Source organism: Artemia franciscana, chromosome 16 (genome assembly GCF_032884065.1).
Source record: "Artemia franciscana chromosome 16, ASM3288406v1, whole genome shotgun sequence".
In the NCBI taxonomy this organism is placed as follows: Eukaryota; Metazoa; Arthropoda; class Branchiopoda; order Anostraca; family Artemiidae; genus Artemia; species Artemia franciscana.
The window spans coordinates 10,082,810-10,108,710 of NC_088878.1; the positions used below are offsets into that span (position 1 = coordinate 10,082,810).

The 25,901-nt window shown below is 35.5% G+C and overlaps 2 protein-coding genes across 10 annotated transcripts in view; one reads left to right on the plus strand and one right to left on the minus strand.

Annotated features, from left to right (window-relative positions):
* Nucleotides 1-15,037, minus strand: part of LOC136037046 (polyphosphoinositide phosphatase-like) — an 80,612-nt gene extending 65,575 nt beyond the window's left edge. For 2 of the 5 annotated variants that reach the window (XM_065719475.1, XM_065719473.1), the window contains exon 1: nucleotides 14,869-14,982. The gene's annotated coding sequence lies outside the window, so the exon portion shown is untranslated. Of the gene's footprint in view, nucleotides 1-9,379; nucleotides 9,580-14,860 lie in introns of those variants that run through there. The other 3 variants (XM_065719471.1, XM_065719472.1, XM_065719474.1) reach the window with 3 other exon arrangements.
* Nucleotides 15,038-18,053: 3,016 nt separating this feature from the next.
* The window catches only part of LOC136037045 (zinc finger protein 184-like), a 52,599-nt gene continuing 44,751 nt past the window's right edge, over nucleotides 18,054-25,901 (plus strand). Inside the window, exon 1 of one of the 5 annotated variants that reach the window (XM_065719463.1) lies at nucleotides 18,054-18,164. The gene's annotated coding sequence lies outside the window, so the exon portion shown is untranslated. The remainder of the gene's footprint in view (nucleotides 18,165-25,901) is intronic. The other 4 variants (XM_065719465.1, XM_065719466.1, XM_065719470.1 and 1 more) reach the window with 4 other exon arrangements.

Here is a 25,901-nt window from a genome sequence, read left to right on the forward strand (position 1 = left end):
ATACAATTCAAGGAAAGTCTTTAAGATGGCAACATCCATTACGAAAAAATAATATTTTTAAAATTACCTCACAAGCAATTACCACCAAATTTAAATAAGAATTTTTTTTTTAGGAATATCAATACAAAATGGAACACCGTCGAGGTTAAATAAGTTAAAACTCGTAAAAAAAAACTAACGATAAAGAGATGTAGGAGGTTTCTAGCCATAGTTAAAAAATTAACAAATAATGATTTCTCATGGGGGAGGGGGACGGGTGCATCAAAAACTAAAAAAAAAATGAAGCCGAATATACAATTTTTTAAGTAACCTTTGAATAAAGTCCTATGAAACAGCCGACTTGTAATAAAATAATGGTATATGGTACATATCTATTAACTCTCTCTTACCCCATTGATGTTTTTAATCTTTAAATTATATACTTTATGCTGTATATTCTTTGGGCTAAAAAATATGTCAAATAGTATCTCTCTGACATTCATGTATTATTATTTACTTTTTTATTTATATTTACATTCAAAGAAAGCTTATCTTTTAAGAGGTGTTATGTCTTTATGTTAATATTAGGAGTTATCAATCTATTTTAAAATTAAATAAAAAAAACAAGTTTTTTTAAATGAAAGTAAGGAGCGACATTAAAACTTAAAACGAACAGAAATTACTCCGTATATGAAAGGGGCTTTTCCTCCTCGACACCCCGCTCCTTACGCTAAAGTTTTTTATTGTTTTAAAAAGTAGAGTTGCGAGAAAGAATCAAACTTTAGCGCAAGGAGCGGGGTGTCGAGGAGGAAAAGCCCCTTTCATATACGGAATAATTTCTGTTCGTTTTAAGTTTTAATGTCGCTCCTTACTTTCATTTAAAAAAAACTTGTTTTTTTTATTTAATTTCTGAAAGTTTTTTAATTAATGCATGTCTGATTTTGGCTCTCCGTACATAAATTATATAAAATGAAATTTGCATATTAATTATTTTTTTGGCTAAACGGCTTTCTCTTAGTTTTGATCAGACGATTTTGAGAAATAAGGGATGGGGAAGGAGGTCTTGTTGCCCTCCAATTTTTCGGTTACTTAAAAAGGCACCTAGATCTTTTATTCTTAACGAACGTTTTTATTAGTAAAAAAAAAAACACGTAACTTAAGAATTAACTTGCGTAACAAACTTTTATATTCTTATATTTTTGATTATATATATGAGGGGGCTGGTCCCCTCGTTAATACCTCGCTCTTCACACCAAATCTTGTTTTATCCCAATTCTTTAAGAATGACCCCTGAATCAGAAAGGCCGTAGAATAAATAGTTGAAATTATTAAAAAAAAATTTAGCATAAAGAGTGAAGTGTTTATCTCCTCCTGAATACCTCGCTCTTTATGCTAAAGTATTTTTAGAACCCCTCATATGCGTAATAATCTCTGTTCCTTTTTAAGTTTTAATGCTTCTCCTTACTTTCGATTGAAAAAACTTTTTCATGTTTATATTTTCATTGTTTTTTTTTATAGTAATGCTAGAAAGTCCTGCGCCCTTTTCATTGAATTTCTCTTCCCCCATGAAATATTCCTCCAAGGAAAGATCCTCCCATATAGCCCCCTCCCCTGAACCCCACACCCAAACCAAAAAAATCCCCCTGATGACGTGGGTACACTTCCCAGTAACCATTACTGTATGTAAACATTGGTCAAAGTTTGTAACTTGCAGCCCCTCCCCCAGGGACTGTGGGGGGTAAGTCATCCCCAAAGACATAGTTATTATGGTTTTCGACTATGCAGAACAAAATGGCTATCTCAAAATTTTGATCCGTTGACTTTGGGAAAAAAATGAGCGTGGGAGGGGGCCTAGGTGCCCTCCAATTTTTTTGGTCACTTAAAAAGGGCACTAGAACTTTTCATTTCCGTTAGAATGAGCCCTCTTGCAACACTCTAGGACTACTTGGTCGATACGATGACCTCTGGGGAAAAAAAACAAAAAAACAAATAAACACGCACCCGTGATTTGTCTTCTGGCAAAAAATACGAAATTCCACATTTTTGTAGATTGGACCTTGAAATTTTTTCTATAGGGTTCTCTGATACGCTGAATGCGATGGTGTAATTTTCGTTAAGATCCTATGACTTTTAGGGGGTGTTACCCCCTATTTTCCAAATTAAGGCAAATTTTCTCAGGCTCGTAACTTTTGATGACAAAGACTAAATTTGATGAAACTTATATATTTGATTTCAGCATAAAAATCCGATTCTTTTGATATATCTTTTAGCATCGAAATTCCGTTTTTTAGAGTTTCGTTTACTATTGAGCCGGGTCGCTCCTTACTACAGTTCGTTACCACGAACTGTTTGATATCAAAAGCTTATTATCTTTAACTTATCATCGGGCCTGGTCAGCCCTTGGCTACTCTATAAATATTCCATTAGCTTTTGTTTTTTCCTTGATTTAAAGATAGGCCTACCCTACAATTTCAAGACTTTGGGAGAGACAATTCTAAGTTAGAAGTAACTGAACTTTTTTCATGAACTTAGCATTTTCTATGAAATTAAATTGAGCTAAGACCTAAAAACCATTGTACCAGTTCTAAGCCATGTTTCTTCCCAAATTTAATACAGATACAGACTTGTCTCACTATGATCATTCAAGCTTGAGAATTACGAAGGGTTAGAGCAATGGACCTGAACACTCACAACAACTAGACCTAAATTAGGCTGTAGATCTATTTTCTAGTGAATTTCGTTCACAGCATAAGCACAAGCAATTTCAAAGTTACTCCTGGTTCCCACTGCTGCGTCAATCCCGACAAAATTCTTTCTGGCTGAACGGACATAGGACAGAATCGGATGGAGGTTCATAAAGAAACGCAGACATTTGCGTCGCTGCAACAAACTCTAAAATGAACAAACTTTTGACAATATAAATTGGCTTCTGTAGAACCTTCAACTAAGAATAAACAAGTATTACTTGTATTACTTCTCAATCAGCTCAATGACTTTGATTATGATTTTTTTTTAATCAGAACAACGCACGCGATTTGTGGTATGAGTTGAAATTATCCAATGCATCCGACATTGCAGCAAAATGGCTGGTTTTGCGTCTTTGTCGCACAATTTGTGTCATTTTTCGCAGGTCGCAGGATTTTGTGCGATATTGCAGCAGTGGGAACCAGGGGTTAGAGAGAAGCCAGATTTCGGAAGTTTTATCTTTTTACTGCTGGATCTTGCACGTAGCTATGTTTTATTCAGTTCCCTTTTGCAACAACATAGGTGCAAACAGCTTGGATCTTAGGATTGCTTAATCAATAAATTTTGCACGAGGGAGGAGTAGAGTTGATAAAAAGGAGAAGATCAGTTTAGCTCATAATTTTTCAGTAACAGTTCTAAGGTAAAATTTTGGGGATCTCCCCCCTCCTGTGTTGGCGAGAATAGGTATGATCAAACAGTTTGTGCTAAAAAACTGTAAATAAGCAGTAACACAGCTCAATAGTAACTGCAACTCGAAAAAACAGAATTTTGATATCAATAGTTATCAAACAGTTCGTGGTAAAGAACTGTAGTAAGGAGCGACCTGGCTCAATAGTAAACGAAACTCTAAAAAACGAAATTTTGATGCTAAAAGATACATCAAGAGAATCGAATTTTCATGCTGATTCTAAATATATAAGTTTCATCAAATTTAATTTTTGTCATCAAAAGTTACGAGCCTGAGAAAATTTGCCTTATTTTGGAAAATAGGGGGAAACATCCCCTAAAAGTCAAAGAATCTTAAAAAAGTCAAAAGTCAACGAAAATCACACCATCGCATTCAGCGTATCAGAGAACCCTATAGCAAAAATTTCAAGCTCCTATCTGCAAAAATGTGGAATTTCGTATTTTTTGCCAGAAGACAGATCACGGGTGCGTGTTTATTTGTTTTTTTTTGTTTTGTTTCTTTTCCCCAGGGAGAATCGTATCGACCAAGTGGTCCTAGAATCTGGCAAGAGGGCTTATTCTAACGGAAATGAAAAGTTATAGTGCCTTTTTTAAGTGACCAACAAAATTGGAGGGCACCTAGGCCCCCTCCCACGCTCATGTTTTTTCCAAAGTCAACAGATCCAAATTTTGAGATAGCCATTTTGTTCCACATAGTCGAAAACCATATTAACTATGTCTTTGGAATTACTCACTCCCCCAAAGTCCCTGGGGGAGGGGCTGCAAGTTACAAAGTGGCTGCAAAGGGGCTGCAGTTTGTCCAGTGTTTATATACACAGTAATGGTTATTGGGAAGTGTACAGACGTTTTCAGGGGGATTTTTTTGGTTTGGGGTGGGGTTGAGGGGAGGGGGCTATGTGGGAGGATCTTCTCTTGGAGGAATATGTCATGGGGGAAGAGAAATTCAATGAAAAAGGCGCGGGATTTTCTAGCATTACTAAAAAAAAAAACAATGAAAAAATAAACACGAAAACGTTTTTCAACTGAAAGTAAGGAATATCATTAAAACTTAAAACGAACAGAGATTATTACGCATATGAGGGGTTCTAAAAATACTTCAGCATAAAGAGCGAGGTATATAGGAGGAGATAAATACTTTGCTCTTTATGCTAAAGTATTTTTAGTAATTTCAACTATTTATTCCACGGCCTTTCTGATTCAGGGGTCATTCTTAAAGAATTGGGACAAAACTTAAGATTTAGTGTAAAAAGCGAGTTATTAACGAGGGGACAAACCCCCTCATATACATAATAAAAAATATAAGAGTATAAAAGTTTGTTATGTAAGTTAATTCTTAAGTTACGTATATTTTTTACTAATAAAAACGTTCGTTAAAAATTAAGTTCTAGTTGCTTTTTTAAGTAACCGAAAAATTGGAGGGAAACTAGGCCTCCTTCCCCACCCCTTATTTCTCAAAGCCGTTTAGCCAAAAAAAAATTAATGTGCAAATTTCATTTTAATAATTAATGTGCAAAGAGCCAAAATCAAAAATGCATTAATTCAAAAACGTTCAGAAATTAAATAAAAAAACTAGTTTTTTAAACTGAAAGTAAGGAGCGATATTAAAACTTAAACGAACAGAAATTACTCCGTATATGAAATGGGTTGTCCCCTCCGCAATCTCTTGCTCTTTACGCTAAAGTTTGATTCTTTGCCACAATTCTACTTTTTAAAACAATTAAAACTTTAGCGTAAAGAGCGTGGGATTGCGAAGGGGACAATCCATTTCATATACGGAGTAATTTTTGTTCGTTTTAAGTTTTAATATCGCTCCTTACTTTCAGTTAAAAAACTAGTTTTTTTATTTAGTATCAAAAGAATCGGCTTGTGATTCTGATTCTGTTTATTAAGTTTAGTGTTACTCATCAAAAGCTATGCGCCTGGGAAAATTTGCCTGATTTTCAAAAAAGGGGGAAACATTCCCTAAAAGTCAGGGGATCTTAATGAAAATCACATCATCAGATTTAGCGTATCTGAAAACCCTATTGTAGAAGTTTCAAGCTCCCATCTGAAAAAGTGTGGAATTTTTATTCTTGGCAGAAGATAGATCATGGATGTGTGTCTATTTGTGTGTAGTAGTTTTTTTTTTTTCTCCAGAGGTTATTGCATCAAACCAATAGTTATGGGGTATCAGGAAAGGGCTCATTCGAAAAAAATAAAAGTTCTAGTACCCCATCCGAAAATTTGAGGCCAAGTAGATCCTCTGCCACTTCCCTTTTTTCCTCAAATTTGTCTGATCAAAATTTTGAGACTAGCCCTTTTGTTCAGCTTAGCTGAAAGACCAAATAACTATGCCTTGGAAGATAACATGACCCTCCATAGCCCCTGGGGAACAGTCTTTAAGTTATAAAATTTCCCATTGCTTGTGTAGGCTATAGTATTTGTTATTGGGAAGTATGCATACATTTTTGGGTGGAGGGGAAGGGGGTAATCTGCTGGGCGATTTTACAAAGAGGGAATTTTCCATGGGGAAGGAAGTTTCCAGGGGGTGAACTTTGCAGAGGAAATTTTACACTGGGGGAATTTGTCAGAATTCCAATACGAATTTCTTTTTATTATAGTCTTATTTTCTCTTTGCCAACTAGATTTTACATATGGAGATGTTAAGTGAATTGTCTGGGCAAAATGTTTACTGGGTTGGGGTTGTCTAGAGAAAATTTCCACAGGAGATGGGTACAGAGATAATTTTCTGCAGGAGCAACTTTCTACTGGGGGCAGAGTATTTACACGAAAACTTTTCAATAGAGGTGGGAATTTCTGGAATTATTTTAAAAACAGTCTTTCAAATGAAAGTCATTTACAAATGAAAGTGTGCTAATAAAAATTTCACCTGGAACTGTCTGCAAGGCATTTTTCAGCGGGAATTTTCAGCTGGAATGACATTTTCTGGGAGGAACTTGCCTGGCAGGAGCAGAGATTTATGTGGGAACAACTTTCCAAGGAGGAATTTTTCATAGAACGAAATTTTTCATGGAGGATCCAAATATCGCGGCATTATTTAAAAGCAATCAAAATTTAAAAAATGATTTTTTTTAACTGAAAGTAAGGAGCAACAGCAAAACTTATAGCAAACGGAAATTATTCATTATATCAGGGGACTGCCCCCTTCTCAGTACCTCGCTCTTTACGCTAAAGTTTGACTTTTGTCCTGATTCTTTGAGAACGACTCCTGAAACACAAGGGCCAAGAACAAGAACAAGGTATTGAGAAGAGACCGTCCCCCTCATATAATTAATAATGTCTGTTTGTTTTAAGTTCTGATGTTGCTCCTTACTTCTAGACGAAAAAACTAGTTTTTGTATTTAATAATTCTCACATGGCTGCTATTACTCTTAACAGTTAATTTTTGAATAAAATAGGCTTCTGTGAAAATTTTTTTTTTCCATCATACACCAGGACTATGGTTTTAACCTAGCATTAACATGGCTATGTTGTGTTATATTTCTGTATTTGCAAACTTTTCCACACAGGAAGAGAAAATGTGATATGATGATTGACATGAAAACCAAGCAACTTTAATTGCATGTAAACTTGTTTGGCAAGCCAGATCCAAATAATGAGTTCCTGGTTTTCTTGTTTGATTTGCCAGTTAAAGATGATCCTAGAACTCACCAAGTTTCTAGACAATTTTTCCAAAAATAATGTCTACCCTTGAAAGTATACCCATCTCTCCAGCTGTCTCTAGGGCAACGATATAGGCCTGAGCTGCATAGAAATCTACAAAACTTTTGTTGATTTCTGTTTGTTATTACTCATTTCTTGTCAATAATTGATTCATACTACAAAATAAAGCCAATTTAATAAAAGAAATATCAGCAAAAGCTTGATAAACAACTTACATCTAAATCTGGCCTAACTATGGGAGGGGGCTGTCATATTTGTCTGTGTGTGGAGGGGGAATGGAGCTTGGGCACAAGTTTACACTAAGGCCCACTCAAAAGGAAACACTATGAAATTCTGAAAACAACCTTAGAAAATCTTAAAATACTTACTTACGATATACAATTCCTAAAAACACATAACTTTACTTTACCCCCTCCCCCCAATTATATGCAAATATATAGCTCAGATTATATATGATGTGTTTTGCCATATGTCACACTTTTGTTGAAATAAATTTAACAGACACGAAGTAACATAGATGAAAGCACAAAAATGCATGGAGTCCATACTATAGTTTTAGCAATATACTTGCACATTAGAGAGCCAAGGAGGGGGGTGATTAAAGTAAGGTGCTTTTAGAAATTATACAAGTAGGCCTAAGTATTTTAGGATCTTCAAAAGTTAATTTCAGAATTTGTGTTCCCTTTTGAGAGGACTGAACCTTGGACTAATATTGCAATTTGTATATCTTGAAAGAGCATTAAAAGGCCTATAACAGGGTATGCTTATATTCTACTAACTAGTAAATTGATTGAGAAAACCCCAATCCCCACCCCCCTCAAGGACGGCTTCTCTGAAACTATCATACACCTCGTCAGAAATCTTTAATGAATTCAATGCAAGTATTGAAAAGGATTGGAAAGAAGATGAGTGGATACCATCCAAAAATTACAGAGGTACTCCAACAGCAAGGCTTCTAAAGTATGTTTAAAGGTAAATTTGCAATTTTCAACCTAATTTAGCTAGGTTTGCCACCAACTCTTCAACCAATTGTCACTCAAAGAAATTGTCTAAGACGTCATGCAGACTCCACCAGAGAAATCAGTTCTTTTCAAACAGAGTCACCAGCCATTGGAATAGACTGTCAGAATACGCTGTCTCTGTAACTTGTCTTGAAACTTTCAAATCAAGAATGGATGCTGAATGGAGTGATGTATAGTGGAAGTATGATTGGGCAGCCCATGAGCCTTCAACTTGTCTTTAATTCTTCATGGAGCATACATAGGAGAAATCCTTAGATTGCTCCAAGCTACAATTTAAGGTAATTTGATGCCTTTTCTTATACTCTTTCATAATTCAATAATTGCTTCTGGAAGAAATTACATTTTGAGCCCTCAATAGGGCCAAGGGCAAATCTCTAGCATTTTTACTTGGGGCAAGAGGGGTCCAAATCTAGATAGTCAGGGGGTGGCGTATATAATAATTTCTGGGTTCATATTATTGGGGAGGAGCAACTGCCCCCCCCCCCCAAAAAAAAAAAAATACAGCATCCTATTATCAGGGCTGGATCTAGGGGGGGACTAGAGTGGGCAAGCACCTAGGCTATGGGAAGCAATGCAATGGGTGTCAGTCGGCTTTAATGGTTGTCTGTTGCCCAGCTAGGCATGTTTGCCATCCAGTGAAAACAATCACTAGATTCAAGTAATTTTCGGTTGATTTAGGGATTTTCTTCAATAATCTAGTGATTTATGTGCTGAATAAGTGTATTTTTGTGTTTAGGCAAGATAAAAGATCACTTGAGGTGGTAACCCTATAACAAGGTCAGTAGCCCAGGTAGGCTCCCTTTTAATAATTTTGAAAGTTACTAGATGTGCCAATCCACAAAAATGAAGGGGAAACAATTTTACCTTTTTTAATGAAGAAGCATAAAATAAATTTTACTAAATCTGTATAATATATTCCACCATGCATGTAAAGTATTTTCCCCCTGAATGGACAAGTTTTTTGTGTTTTATTATCATTTTTTTTCCGGGAGTTATTGTATTTATCTAGTTGTCACTTTGAAAAAGATTAAATTTTTACAGCTATGAAGTATAAAGGTGTCAAATATATTGGTTTTTGGTATTCAAAATTAAAATAAATTTTTTTTGTATGATTTTCTTAATCTTAGTTTTAATGTTTTACTTTGAACAAACTACTTCAATAATGTGTTACTTTTTATAAACACTGAATCTAAGGGCATTAAATATTTTAATGTTTGACAACCAAGTTCAAAACTATTGATGTTGCGTGATCCACTTTGGCAAACATAATCAATGCCAACAACCTTACCTTCTTCCTACAGTTTCTAAAGAAAGAAATTAAGAAGGCATGGCTGATGACAAATATGAACTTTGTCCCAGAGCTTCAAACCAAACTCTATATAGAAATTTTGCAATCTGAGAATAGGTTGTCTTTGGCTCCACAACCAAACTCTATATACAACTTTTGCAATCTGAGAATAGGTTGTCTTTGGCTCCACTTTTCCTGAAAAGAATAAACGAGTTCTGGAAAAAAGTGTAATGGAGATCAAAGAAAACAGTCAGTGGATTACAAAAAAAAAATGTCATAAGAGAAATACACATGTTATCTCAAATTCCCTCAAAGTCTCCTTAAGCTCCAAAATAAATTTGATCCCCTACGCTTTAAGAATTTATACATGCCCTGTTGGCTCTCTTCTTGAATAAGCTTGGCTAGTTTGGCACCCAGGTAAGCCCCTGAAAGAGTTAAATAAAATTGAAATATTTCAGAAGAATTTTATCTAAAGAAGAGTCATGCAAATAACTTTCAAAGCAGGTAGCGCCCAATACTCTCTTCTTTTTCTAGGAAATTAGGTTAGAAATGCTTGAGTGCACAAGAATTATGCTGTGCCTTTATTTTCTGAAAAATGCAATAACAAACTGTCACACAGAAAAATTGTCCCAAAAGACACTCCCCGCCCAGACTCTAATCATGAAAAGTTGTTTCAGATGTTAATTTCACAAAATTTCTACCACAGGCCCCAAAGGTTGGAATTCAAATTTCAGGGTCAAAAAACCTAGGGATTTTTGCATGTAAAGCTGATGATCAATAAGTTCTTTTAATGTTGTTTAGTGACAGGGTGCAATTGGGTGACCAATAGCTCCCCAGTCAAGTTTCTACTCCTTGCAATTGGGATCAGCAACAGAAAACCAATGCTGAGATAGCTTTTGCTTTCATCAATTTATAGGTTTTAATGGCATTACCTCTGCTCCTTTTGTAAACAAGTAGTCAATTATTCTTTCAGAGTAAGAGAGTTCCTGAATGCCAATGCCATTTTATTGGCATATCTTCCAGAATGTGCTTAAATTTGAATTTGCAATATAAGCAATTATTATACTTGTAAAGAGCATAAAAAAAGGCATTGAGTAGTATGTTCACTTTATTGGTAAGTCAATAATATGAACTGATATATTTACCATGGAAAGAGCATAATTAACATTTTTCATTTATAGTGGACAACCACTAAAAGTTTAAATATTATCTGGGCTCTGAATTAGTTCCTGAATACTCTATTCTCTTAATTCAACTATTTTTCAAGATAGGCCTAGTATAAGGTTACTCATCTAGAACCTCCACAAAAAAATACTCTAGTACCCACTCTGATCCTAAATTTAGAAGGCATATACAGGCTATAAGGCAAAGGCCAAGAATATGGGCTATTGAGAAGATATGTACTATAGATCATTCAATCCATGGGTAGGACTACATAAGTTGAAACAAGAAAGATGTATTGGCAGAATGCATGGGGGTCATATAATTTGAGCTCTATATTTGTACATTTCTGGAATCTGAGGGTAAAATATACTGGAACTGTATTCAAAGTGTCTCAGCTACAATTAGGCCTACTCTATAGCCTAGGCTATAGGCTGTTACAAAGCAAGAATTGTTTTCTTAACATATCTCCTTTTCTATTCCCCTTACTCTAGAATTTGGTAAATTTTTTGTTGTTCATAGGCCTATTATTGACTTATGAATAAAGTGAAAATACTACTTGATGCCTTTTTTAAGCTCTTTATGAAAATAATAGTCAATACTATTGCAAATTGCATTTGTTTTAAAGGTTAGGTTAGATTGTTTGTTTTAAGTTTAAAACCAATGTTTTAAGCCTTTTAATAGGCTACTCAAAACTAGACATATTTTCATCATTTTCAAAAGCTCAAAAAAGGGACTTGAATTTGAGTTTGTGACAGAAGTGATTATCATATTCATAGAGGGCTTAAAGAAAAGGCCAGTCAAATTCTAGTTGAGTGACTTTGTGCTATCTCAGAAAGGGGTTATGTTCAGAAATGTTCAGAAAATGAAAATTTCAGGGATGGATCTACAGGCTAAAATATATTCCAGGAAGGTATTTTAAAGAACCCATCTCCACTCCTTCTCCCTCTAGAGAGTCCTGAAATTTGCCAACATGACATGTCTACATCTATTGAAATTTTGACAAAACAACATTTTACCTTAATTTTCAGTTACCAGTTGCCTTTTATCTGCCTTTAGTTCTGAAAATGCAATTCCTATTATTTGAGTATAATTCTGAGCCATATCAATGTTTTTTTCCCCAAAATTTAGGAAATGCATTTGCATATCTTTACCTTAAAAATTACCTTAAATTGCAGCTTGGAGCAATATAAGGATTTTTCCTTGTAGAAACTCCAGAGTTGATAACACATGACACATAGTTGAATACATACACTTGACAAGTGGTTTGATGTTGCTGATTCAAGTGCTTCCCAGTTGTACTTCCATTCTTTTTTTGACCATTTGTTCTCAAGATGGTTCTTAAAGCTGTCTGTGGTTTGGGCAGCAATGGTATCCGGCAGTAATTTGTTCCAGAGGTTGGCAACACAGTTGGTAAGAAAATGGGCGTGTTGCTGCTTTGAGGAGAAATGCCTGGATAACTTCAAGTTATGTCCCCTTGTACAAGAATCCTGAGACGCCAGAGGAAGAAGACCAGGAACTGCCTTTGAATTAATAAGTTTATGAACTAGAATGGCATCACCCGTCTTCTTCTATAAGCCAAAGTTGGGAGTTTCAGCTAGCATAGCCTTGTTGGGTAAGGGAGCTCATGCACTCCACTCACCATCTTAGTGGCTCTTCTCTGGACATCTTCAAGGATTTTAACATCTTTTTTGAAAAAGGGGGATGCAAGGACCATGCCTGTCTCAAGCCTTGGCCAAACAAGTCCCTTAAACAAAAGGCTCAGAATTTTAGGAGAACGGAAGAAAATTGTTCTTTTTATGAGCCCTAGTGATGAGCTAGCTGATGCTGCTGCCTCCTTTGCATGAGTGCTAAATTTAAGATCATTGTCAAAAATTACTCCTAGGTCACGCTCTTCCAACACTGGAGAAAGGAGCTGACCATAAAGAGAGTAAGTTGTATTGATATTTTTGTGCCCCAAGTGTAAAACATGACATTTTGACACATTGAAAGTGAGTAGCCGAGATGTTGCCCACACGCTAAGGAGATCAAGGTCATTTTGAAGTTGGGAAGTATCTTCAAGAGTGCTAGCTGGACCAATTACCTTGGAATCATCAGCATATAACATCATCCTGTTCTTAAGTGCTAGAGGAGCATCATTTATGAAAATATTAAACTTGGTGGGGCCAAGAACACTACCCTGTGGAACCCCACTGATAACATTCTGAAAGGAGGATAGAATAGGATTGTCATCTGCATCAAATAGTCTTACATGCTGGACACAATTCCTCAAGAAATCCAGAATCCATTTAAGAATTTTTTCCTCCAAACCAATAGATTGTAGCTTAAGCTCAAGTCTCCTATGACAAACTTTGTTGAATGCTTTTGAAAAATCAAGGAGGATCATGTCAACAGGGATTCCCAACTCCAGTAGTTTTGTAATATAGTCATATGACTCAAGCAGATTAGTGTCAACTGATCTGTTGCATTGGAAACCATGTTGAGAGCTGTTAAGTAGATGATTCCAATCAAGATGCTCAATAACTGCTTTGTTGACAATATGTTCAAGAAGCTTAATAACAACAGAGGTAATACTAATAGGCTGGTAATTTTCCACAGAATCCTTCCTTCCCTTCTTGTGAATGGGGGTAATATGTGCAACTTTCCCCTCTGCAGGAAGCTTTGAGCTATCAAGAGATAATCTAATGAGCTTTGAAAGTGGGTATACTATTTCTGTTCTGCACTCATGCAAGAGATGGGCATGGAGGCCATCTAGCCCTGCAGATTTATTTACATCCAACAAAGCTAGCTGTTTCATAACAGACTCCTCAGTCAGCTCAAGAGGTGGCATTGGTTGAGTAACAATATATGAGGGGGGAGCTTACTAGCAGTTTCTGATGTAAAAGCTGATGCAAATTGGTTATTTAGGATCTTGGCTTTAATAGCTGGGTCTGAAACTGTCTGACCATAAAGAGTCAAATCAGGGACAGAGTGCCTATTTCAACATTTAACAGGAGCATACAGCCAAAACAGCTTGGGATTATTTTTTATATTTTCAGCTAACCTTTCTTCATGTCTCTTCTTAAGTTGTTTGATAGAATTGGTGGCCTTATTCCATGCTTTTTGATACTTCCAATAGTTGTGCATCTGTTTTCTTTTTTTTAAAGTGTTTCCAGGTTCAATTCTTCCTATTCAGTAGTTTGCTAGTTAGACAAGTCATGAAGGGTAGTGTTTTTGCCTGTCTCCTCCAAAATGTTCCAGTGTGAGCTTTTTCAAAAACTAGCAATACAGCTTTGAATTTCTGCCAAGATTCCTTGATATCTGAAGTGATTATGGTATCCTAATCAAAGTCAGCAAGTCTCTCAGAGATGGGCCTGTAATCAATAACGTGTGTTGTTTAAGATAGGTTGAGTAGTAGACAAGCACAATCCTGTGAGAATAGCAGCATGATCACTGTTACCAATAGGGGCAAGAAATTCATTTTTAGTCCACAAATCTGGATTATTAAGAATAACTAGGTCTAGTATGTTGGATGCTTGACCATCTCTGTACCATGTAGGTTGGTCAACAGTTTGGAACAGCAAATGTTCAGACAGATAAGTAGGAAATGGAGATTCCTGTTCTTTGGCTGAAAAACCAGAACCAGTAACCAAATCATAATTGGGAAAACTGAAGTCTCCAGGAATCACCACATGTTGGTTGCAAGAGTTTTTGATAGTATCAGAAATGATATTGGCAAGATACTGTTCTGATTCAAGGCAAGAGGGAGTATTAGGACTACAATAAACCACTCTAACCACCATTGTAGAATTATCACACTGCAGTCTAACCTAGATATTCTCAACCCAAACACAGCAATGGGAAGAAGGAATCAAAGTGCTAGCCTTGAAATTGCTTTTTACATATATTCCAATACCTTAAAACCTTGTAAATTGGTATTGAGCAAAGTTGTGAAGCTGAAAACAATTTTGTTGTACTTCCTTCAAGCAGAAGATCTATTTTGCAAGGTTTCACTTTTATAACACACATTTTAAAGGTCATCAATGGTCAGGGCCCTCTAGAGGGAGGCAGAGTAGAGGTAGGTACTTCAAAATCCCTTCCTGGGACATACTTAAGCCTGTAGACCCATCCCTGAAAGTTTCATTTTCTTAACCTAACCCCTTTCCAAGATAGCAAGAAGTTAATGGACTAGAATTTTACCAGAAGGCCTATTATCAATAATTAGTTTAATCCAAAACAGGCTAGGACGTCTTTTAAAAACTTCAGTTGCATATCTTAATTCATATTTCTGTACAAATTTTTTAATAGTACAGTAAAAAGATCAGAATTAATATACCAGCCTACCTCTACAAACAGTAGGCTTTACTATCCATAATTTGTCTTTCTTGTTCTAGCCTTTTTTTGTCCTGAAAAAATTTGACATGAGAATGAGCCTTTGAAATTTGGCAAACAGAAAACAGCATTGCATTACTCATGGTCAAAATGAGACCAAAAATCTGGCTTAAAATTTCCCATCAGGCTGACCCTCTTACGGAGCTTACGGTCACACTTAAGAAAATTACGGGCTCCGTAACATAATAATATAACGTATGAAACAGAGCTGAAATTTGTTCAACTGTACGTCAAGAGTAACGTAAAACGTAAGATTTAATCTACTTTAGTGTATTTAAGTAGGTAAGAAGTAACTGCGAAATAATGACTAAATTAGTCTGACCTAGTTTCACAACATCTTGGTTTTCAGTAAAGTTAAATTATTTTGACCTAGTTCCAAAACAACCTGGCTTTTAGTAAATTTGTACATGACAAATGAGTTAAATTCTAGTTTAGCTACTTTTTGCTATCTTGGAGAGGGGTTAGGTTAGAAAAATTAACCTTTCAGTAATGAATCAAGGGCCAGAAGCTTATTTTGGAAAACTATTACTAAGTTTCTAAGTTAAACTAGTTCTCATTTATAAGTCTTAGAAAGTTGCCTGCTTGAGAGGTAACTAATTTTATTTACAGGTAACATTTTACCTTAATTTTGAATTATCACTTCCGTTTTCTCTGGTTTTAGTTCTGAAAATCCAATTTCTGTTGTAGAATTTCAAACCTATATATCAATGGGTTTTGGTAAAATTCTTGTTTAGCTACTTTTCACTATCTTAGAAAGGGTGTTGGCTAGGAAAATGAAATTTTCGAGGATGTGTCTAAAGACTAAAGTATGGCCTGGGCAATCACAGATACAAAAGGAAGGGCGGAGTTGATTGCCCCTCCCAAACAAACTTTTTAAAAATATTTCCAATTATACTATTGAAAACTACATACGAAAAATAAGGAATGTTAGAAATAAGAATAATCTATTGTTTTCTGAAATAAAAACTATGAAACATATCAACGCAATAAAATTGTTCAAAGACGGTACGTGTTATTAACGCAGGAGTAGCTATGACTCAAATTTGACAAACAGTTGTGTGTTGTCTTTCGGAAAAGAACACCTGCCTGGAGTCTCAGGCAGGTTGAACAAATTTTAGAACTGACACATGACCATTAAGTTGGCTGGAATTGTAAGCAAAAAAGCATCCAGTCTGAAGCCTAACAGGGCTTGCTTGCCTGCCTAATGGTTTTTTGGCATGAGAAGGCATTGGAAATACCTACATACACCTTTTTTCCCTCTAGAGGAGCCTGGCTTTGCTAACCTTTAAAAATAGTTATGCTATAAAAGTGAAACCACCATTCATTTGGCTTAAAATTCTACTTAAAATAACAGAAATTAAGTTTTCAGAACTAAAGCCAGAGAAAAGAAACTAATACTGGAAAATAAAGGTAAAATGTTATTTCTGGCCCTGGATTCATCGAAAAAGGTTCATTGTTCTAATTTAACCCCTTTCCAAAATAGTAATAAGTAGCTAAAATAGAATTTTAAAGACAAACCTTTCCTTTTTTTGTCAGTTTCCGAGCTAGAATATAGAAAACTATATTGCAAAATTAAAATGGATCTTTCTAATGAAAAAGTGGATATTGAAGAAATAATGTGCAACTTTATGTAAAGGAATAAGTTTATATATGATAAAAGAGACGCTGACCACAAAAATACAACCAAGGTTCAAAATACTCGGGAATATTTGGCCAGAAGCATTGGTGGAGTGATCACAGGTGAGTTTACCACAAACATTTAAGTAACCATTGTTTCTATTTGCGTTGTCCATTGTATTCTGGTAAAATTCTATTTTAGCTATCTTGGAAAGGGGTTAGGAAAATAAAACTTTCAGGGTTCGATCTACAGACTAATATTGTCCCAAAAAGGTATTTTGAAGCATCTACCTCTACTCCTTCTTCCTGTAGAGGGGTGACCTTTTAAAGTCTTTGTGTTATTAAAGTGATTGCTTGCAAAATAGATCTTTATGTACTTTTCTCCATCTCAATTTATGAGGTTTCAAATATCTGATAATGTATTGTCTATGGCCCTGGGGGATCAAAAATCAATTTCTACGTCAACTCTATCCTCGTCTCTTCTTTACAGAAGCGGATCTTTCGGCATTCAAATGTGCCTTTTGAGGTATCATCATCTCTCTAAAACTACAAACCAGTAAGAAAACCCCGTTGCAGAAGATTAAGTGGCTTTTTAAGTTCTGTTATTTTTCCATTTCTTACAGGTAGTATTTGTTATTGGGAAACATATAGACACATATCGCAAGGAAGTTTTCCGCAGGGGAGGGTAATTGTCCGTTGGGAGTAAATTTCTAGGAATAATTTTCTTTTAGCGAAAAGATATATTTTTCAGGACATATTTTCCAGTAGTATTTTTCGCTGGGTGGGGGGGGGGGGGGTAAACACCTAGAGCCATAGCATATAGCCCAAATTTTATGTGGATAGGCTAAAGCAATGTGATATTCTTTTAGAGAAGATACCGTTTTATAATATTTGAAAGTAGGCTAGATTAATTTCAAAAAATATAATTGCTTATTCTTTCTTTTAGAGTGATCCAGAGGCGCCATTCACGGGTGGGGAGGGGGTAGAAGTGGGCAAATACTCACCACTGATTTTCCAGGGGGCCCAAGCTTCCACTACAATAACATTCCACCACCATTTGCCGGCCATAATAATCCATTGTGTCTAAAATAATCCATTCTGTCCAATTGATTTAAAATTACTGCACGCCTATTAACCAAAGAGTGTAATTACCTAACGACCCTTTGGGTAATTACGCTCTTCGCTATTAACCATTTAGCATTAAGCTATTAATAGACATTAGCATTAGTTAGTATAAAGTCATTATCCTTGTGCAAACTGGGTCGGCCAGAGATTAGAATTTGAGTACTCAAAGCCAGGCTGTTTTGAAGCTAGGTCAAACTAATACGTTTTATGCTACTCTTGACGTAAAGTTGAACAAATTTCAGCTTTGTTTCATACATTATTTTCTTATGTTACGGAGCCCGTAATTTTCTTAAGTTTGGCTGTAAGCTCCATAAGAGGGTCAGCCTGATGGGAAATTTTAAGCCAGATTTTTGGTCTCATTTTGACCATGAGTAGTGAAATGCTGTTTTCCGTTTGTCAAATTTCAAAAGCTCGGTCTCATGTCAAGTTTTATCAAGACAAAAATAGGCTAGAACAGGAAAGAAAAATTATGGATAGTAAAGCCTACTGTTTGTAGAGGTTGGCTGGTGTGTTAATTCTGCTTTTTTTGCTGTACTATTAAAAAATTTGTACAAAAACATGAATTAAGATATGCAACTGAAGTTTTTAAAAGACTTTCTAGCCTGTTTTGGATTAAACTAATTATTGATAATAGGCCTTCTGGTAAAATTCTAGTCTAGTGACTTCTTGCTATCTTGGAAAGGGGTTAGGTTAGGAAAATGAAACTTTCAGGGATGGATCTACAGGCTAAAGTATGTCCCAGGAAGGGATTTTGAAGTACCTACCTCTACTCTGCCTCCCTCTAGAGCTCCCTCTGATGACCTTTAAAATATGTGTGTTATAAAAGTGAAACCTTGCAAAATAGATCTTCTGCTTGGAGGAAATACAACAAAATTGTGTTCAGCTTCACAACTTTGTTCAATCCCAATTTAGGATTATAAGGTTTTAAAGATGTGCAAATACATTTCCTAAATTTTGAAAAAAGAACATTGATATGACTCATATTTATACTCAAATAATAGGAATTGCATTTTCAGAACTAAAGACAGAGAAAAAGCAACTGGTAACTGAAAATTAAGTTAAAATGTTGCCTTAAATTACCTTAAATTGCAACTTGGAGCAATTGAAGGATTTTCTATCCTGTAGCATTGTTCAGCATTTCTTCAAAAATTGCAATATGAATCAATTTGGGAATTGTTTTGAATATTGAGTTGGTCTTATTGACTAGGGTTTATGTTCTGGTCTGGAACTCCAAGGTGTCCCATTCCAGCCTCCATTCCTTATTGCTCCACTCCTTGTCAAGTGAGACTTTGAATTCTTTGATGATCTTACTGGATACAGTATGATTGCTCAGGGAATTCCACAGGTCTACTACCCAGTTGGTTAGGAAGTGATAGCATTCCCTCCTCTGAGTGTTGACCTTTATGAGCTTCTTAGAATGACCCCTTGTCTGCTCTGATGAATCAACAAAGAAGAGACCATGAATTGGATTGTTGTGAATCAATTTGTAAGTGTTAATCATGTCACCCCTTTTTCTTTGGTAAGTCGTACTGCATAAGTTCAGAGTTTGCAGTCTCATTGGGTAAGAAAGATGTTGACACCCATCTACTATCTTTTTGGCTCTCCTCCGTACTTTTCCTATCATGTCCTTGTCGACTTTGTAGAAGGGAGATGCAATTGACATGCCAGTTTCTAGCCCTGGTCTGACAAGACTTTTGTATAGCTTGGTGATTATTCATGGAGATCTAGTTGTGAATGTTCAATTAATTGTCCCTAAAGCATGGTTTCCACTAGCTACAATCTTTTCAGTATGATTTCAAAACTTTAACTGGCAGTCAACTATGACACCCAAGTCTCTTTCCTCTGTAACTGCAACTAGGGGTTCTCTTTGACCAGTTATTTGGTTTTGCATAGTGTAAATATGTTTTGATTTTTATTGCCAAAATGTAAGACTTTACATTTACTTGAATTAAATTCAAGTAGCCATTGTCTAGCCCAGTCATCCAGCTTGTTGAGATTGGCTTGGATTGAGGCAGCCGCCACCCAAGATGATGCTGCTCCAATGAGCTTAGAATCATCTGCATAGACTGTGAGATGGTTTTGGAGGATTTCAGGAGCATCATTGATATATATGTTGAAAAGTGATGGCCCAAGCACAGTTCCTTGGGGAACTCTGCTAAGAACAGGTATAGGTGATGATAGTACACATACTCCTTTATCATTAATAACAGCAACTCTTTGGGTTCATTCCCCCAGAAAGTCTACAATCCATTAAATGATGTCCAAGTGGATGCAACAAGCTTGAAACTTTAATTTCAGCCTTATGTGTGAGACTTTGTTGTATGCTTTTGCTTGATCCAACAAAATCATGTCCATGGGTGTCCCCTTTTCCAGTAATTTGGTGACTGAATTAGGTTTGTGTCTGTGGAATGGCCATTTTGGAAACCATGCTGATTTGGAGACATGATGTTGTTGTATGTCAAGTGCTTAGTGACAGCATCATTTATGATTCCCTCAAGAATCTTTGAAGTTACTGATGTTAGACTTATTGGCCGCTAATTTTCAGCTTTTTCTTTGGAGCCTTTCTTGTGTAATGATATAACAGTAGCTTTTTTCCAGTCAGAGGGGACAGCTTTTTCCCTTAGTGATTTCTTGAAGATTTTGCTAAAGGTGAGGATATTAGTTCAGCAGTCTCTTTGAGTAGTCTTGGGTGTATACCATCTGATCCTTTTGACTTTGATGCATCAAGCTTTTTCAGTTGTTTTTGGACATTTGACTCAAAAATGATAACCATTGTTACATTGACAGGATATTCCCCTGTATCTGGGATGTTTCTAGAGTTTTCCACTGTGTAGACTGAGGAATATTGTTTGTTTAAGGTTTCTGTTATCTCTGCATGATTGATGATTTTGCCAGATTGTGTGGTTAGGTAGGAAATGGAATGTTGTCTTGGCTTTGCTGATGATACATAATTCCAGAACTTCTTTGGATTAGTTTTAGTTTCAGTAGCAATGATATCTTCATGCTTTTTTATAGAGTATCTTGTAATCTTTCTCAGTCTATTCCTTGCTTTTTTGAATTTATCATATTGTTCTTGAGAATTGTTTTGCCTGTATTTTGCCCAGTATATGTTCATTTCCTGTTTTATGGACCTTGTCAAGTAAGGTAGGGTGCGTGGCCTCTTGATATATGAGACAGTGGTACATGTCTCCTTGTGCTTTAGCATTATTTCCTTAAAGAGATTCCAGCTGTCATTGCTTGACTTGTGCTCAAACAGTGCTACCCAGTCACCATTTTGCATTCTCCTTAGTTCCTTGCGGATTTTCTCGTAATCAATATATATCTTCTGCAAATATGGTTGGAAGAGGGTGGTGACAGTTGGAGGGTTGTTAAGAGACATACATGATCACTTGCACCAATTGGTGGTAAATGATCAACACTTAGAATTTGATCTGGGTCATCTGTGATTACTAGGTCAAGTAGCAAGAGTATTTGTCCATCTCTGAACCTTGTTGGTGATACAACAGATTGATGTAGTGTATTTTCTGCTAGGTAAGTGAGGAAAGCAGAATTCATACCATGACCCTCATGATACTGGGGGGAATACCCTAAGCCATCAACCCAGCTGACTTGAGGAAGGTTAAAATCTCCAATTATTAAAAGGTTCTTTGGCTTCTTATCTTGTAGCAACTACAGGGCCTTATAAAGTGCCAGTTCAGACTCTATTAGGTTTGGGCAACTTGGGCTCCAGTAAATGGTGGCTAAAACTAGACTTTCTTGGGGTAGCACGATCTCTATAGCTAAATATTCAACCCAATCAAAAACTTTATTAAGAGAGATTCTGCTTACTGATAAGGTTGCCTTCACATAGACTGTAATTCCTCTTCCCAGGTCATCTTGTAAGTTTGTAAATAGAAAGTATCCAGCAATTCCAATGTGGGCATTGCCCAAGGGGTTATTTGTATTCTTTGGCTTAATTTTAGCTATGCAGATCACATCATAATCATTTTTTGTTGCTAAGATATGTAACTCTGTTAGTTTAATTGACAAGGAGTCTACGTTTCTGCTCAGCACTTGAAGAAACTTAGAGCAATGACTTTTAATATTTTGTACTAGATCACTTGGACTACTATAACTTATTTCACTAGCTGTTTGGTCATCTTCATAATTTGTGGATACTGTATCCCTTTCCGAATCTGTACATCTATTGTCACTACAGTCTAAATATTTTGAACTATTGGATCTATTTACACTAGTGGGGAAGGGAAAGTTCCCAACCCTGCTCAGTGCTGGTTTTTTGGGACAATGCAACTTTTACAGATAACAAGGTCTTTTTCATCATTTTCCAGCCGGTCCTTTAATTCTTTCACAAGCTTTGCTTGCTTCTCTCTGTCCTCCCTGCTTATATCACTTCGGTACTGAATCGTCTCCTTTCTAAAAAGGAGCTTGTACCCTGCTCTAGCTCAGGAATTCTGTGAGTTATGATATTTAGCCTTTGGTGCTTTAGCCTTTGGTATGATATTTAGCATCTCTCACTTCTTCACAGGCTTCTGATTTGTGAGCCTTAGTAATGGCTGCGAGCTCGGCATGGAATTCGTTTGTTAGGGTTTCCTTCAACACTTTTAGTTCTTCTCTGATGAGTTATTTGACTTGTGTTTCCATGTCAGCTTTGTTGCACTTTTTTAACAGTTCTATTTCAATTTCTAAAACTCTTTAAGCAACTGAGTCAACCATTATAGTCATTTCTGCAAACAGTTCAGTTTTTAGGCAATCAATTTGTTCTCTCACAATTGTGTTTACATCCTCAGCAGTAGAACTTTTTCTCGCGGGGTTGGATAAACAAAGGGGGCAATACCAGGAGAATGATGATCTAGCACTTAAATTGTTTTTAAGGTTTTACCTGGATTCTGTCATTTCAATACATGAAATGCATAGCCACTTTTCACACCCGTCACACAACATTGCTTTAGCATCAGGTTTTAATTTCATGTTGCAGCCCACACAGGGGTTCTCTCCATTTTTTTGTGGGGACACTTGCTTTCTTTTTCCCATTATCTTTAACCTTATTACGATTTTTCTGATAAGGTTATTAACTTTATTTGATTGTCTATCAAAAACTTCTGGAATGTGCAGGGTGAATTCACAATGGAACTTGCTCTTGGGATCACAATTTCAACGATTTTTGGACCTGTGGGAAGTGTGGATACCCGAATCGCCTATCCCCAGCAGTTTAAGGATGGATATCCAGCCGGTACCAATATGGTACCGGCTTGTTTTGTTTTGTCAAAATTTCAATAGATGTAGACCTGTCATGTAGGCAAATTTCAGGTCTCTCTAGAGGGAGAAGGAGTGGAGATGGGTACTTTAAAATACTTTCCTGGAATATACTTTAGCCTGTAGACCCATCCCTGAAAGTTTCATTTTCCTAACATAACCCCTTTCTGAGATAGCAAGAAGTCACTCAACTAGAATTTGACTGGCCTTTTCTTTAAGCTCTTTATGAATATGATAATCACTTCTGTCACAAACTAAAATTTAAGTCCCTTTTTTGAGCTTTTGAAAATGATGAAAATATGTCTAGTTTTGGGTGGCCTATAAAAAGGCTTAAAACATTGGTTTTAAACTTAAAACAAACAATCTAACCTAACCTTTAAAACAAATGCAATCTGTAATAGTAGTATTATTATATTCATAAAGTGCTTAAAAAAAAGGCATCAAGGAGTATTTTCACTTTATTCATAAGTCAATAATAGGCCTTGGAACAACAAAAAATTTACCAAATTCTAGAGTAAGGGGAATAGAAAAGGAGATATGTTAAGAAAACAATTCTTGCTTTGTAACAGCCTATAGCCTAGGCTACAGAGTAGGCCTAATAGTAGCTGAGACATTTTGAATGCAGTTCCAGTATATTTTACCTTCAGACTCCAGAAATGTACAAATATAGAGCTCAAATTATATGACCCACATGTATTCTGCCAATGCATCTTTCTTGTTTTAGCTTATGTAGGCCTGCCCATAAATTGAATGATCTATAGTACATCCTTCTCAATAGCCCATATTCTTGGCCTTTGCCTTATAGCGTGTATATGCCTTCTAAATTTAGGATCAAAGTGGGTAGTAGAGTATTTTTTTGTGGAGGTTCTAGATGAGTAACCTTACACTAGGCCTATCTTGAAAAATAGTTGCATCAAGAGAATAGAGTATTCAGGAACTAATTCAGAGCCCAGATAATATATAAACTTTAAGTGGTTGTCCTCTATAAATGAAAAATGTTAATTATGCTCTTTCCATGGTAAATATATCAGTTCATATTTTGGTCTGCTTGTTGCCCAGCGCAGGTTTCTTAAGCAAAATGTTGTTTCTTTTCTTAAAACCAAATCAATAGTCAATCATTTTTGAAATGAGTACCAATTTTGTTCACACTGATATATTTTTGCACTTTGTCAAGGAACTATTTTTTAGTAAGCCCCATGCCCATCTTTTCCATGACTTTCAGTGAATTTGCCATACTCTGCTCAACTTGAGGAGGCAGTTCCAGAGGTCTTTCGCAAATAACAGTGGGCAATTTGGGGAAGTCTCTTTGCTTCTTTGTCTGATAAATTAGTGTTGTCTTTGGTATGTTGTAAAGTATTGCAGCTTTTTATAAGATATTTGACATGATTTAATGTCATCTTCAGTTTGTTTAAGCAGTATATTGTCCTCCTGCTCTGCTGTTGGTTTTTTGGTTGTATTTGTGTGGGATCTGGAAGGAATGCAGCTTTACAGCAACAATAGTAAAGCATTGCAAAGCAAAGCAGGCACAAAAAGGAATGGAGAAAAGTGTGTACAGTAGAAAGACTAAGAAAAAGAAAAATGGATGAGCATCTTTTTGGAAGAATAAAAAAGGATGGCCTTTTTTTTCTTTAGTCTCTCAATGGTTTCCTTTCTTCTAAAACATCTCTTTAGGAGAAATTTGTTATAGCCTACAAGAAAAAGACACTCATGCGGTTTTTCTTTATGATGATGCTAGTCAAATTGGTATCCCAGTGTAATAAATGTTGTTTTTAATCTCAAAATTGCATCAAAGTGTAGGATATTAAAGGGCTTCCAACAAGATTATAAACATCACAGGAGAATTTTTTAATGGCTACGCCTGTGCACTGATAAGCAATTAAATCTCCTGTTAACTGAAAACCAATGAGAATGGTTACATTTGACTTCCTGAAGTGTGTAAAAAAACAGATGCAAAAACAGGTGTGTATACCATCATAGTAGAAAAGACAAAGAAGAAAAAGGGAGAGGCAACTTTTTGGGACTTTCATAAACAAATAAATTTATATTTAGTCCTTCAATGATGCTTCCCTTCTTCTAAAATATATTTTGTATGATAGGAACATAAAATACAAGAAAAAGACACTCATTCTGCTCCTTTCTTTAATAAAATAAAGTTATCCATAGCATGCTTGTAGACAGCTACTTTTGGAGAATAAATTTCTCCTTTTTGGGAGAAACGAAACACAGGACTAAAATAATAGCCAAATTGTCAATTCACTTTTAAAAAACAATTTATAAACATATATATATATATATATATATATATATATATATATATATATATATATATATATATATATATATATATATATATATATATATATATATATATATATATATATATATACAAATTAATGATATAAATTAAAAATACTATAATAAATTAATACAAAATGTTAAATAAAAGAGTGATAAAACAATTCAAGATAAATGAATAAAGTCAAAACTACTCATAAAACCAAAAAAAATTACAATATATATATATATATATATATATATATATATATATATATATATATATATATATATATATATATATATATATATATATATATATATATATATATATATATATATATATATATATATATATATATATATATATATATATATATATATATATTGTATTCACGAGGTAAATCTGACCCCTGTGTCAGAATTTATCCTGTATGGGTAAGTCCGACATGTCAGATATATCCAGAATTCTTGTTTTTTCAGGGTAATTCCAACACCCCTTGTACCGTATGGTACAAATAAATATATGGTACGTGTAATATATGTAAGTTTTGACAAGATTTTGGAAGAAATTAAATTTCAGATGGGGCGAACTGGCGTCGGGGGGGGGGGGGCAAACCATGGAATGGGGGACACTTGCCCCCTCCTGCTCTATAGAAAATTACGCTTCTGCTTTCAATCTTTGATGGGTAAGACTAAAATTAGTGAAACTATAT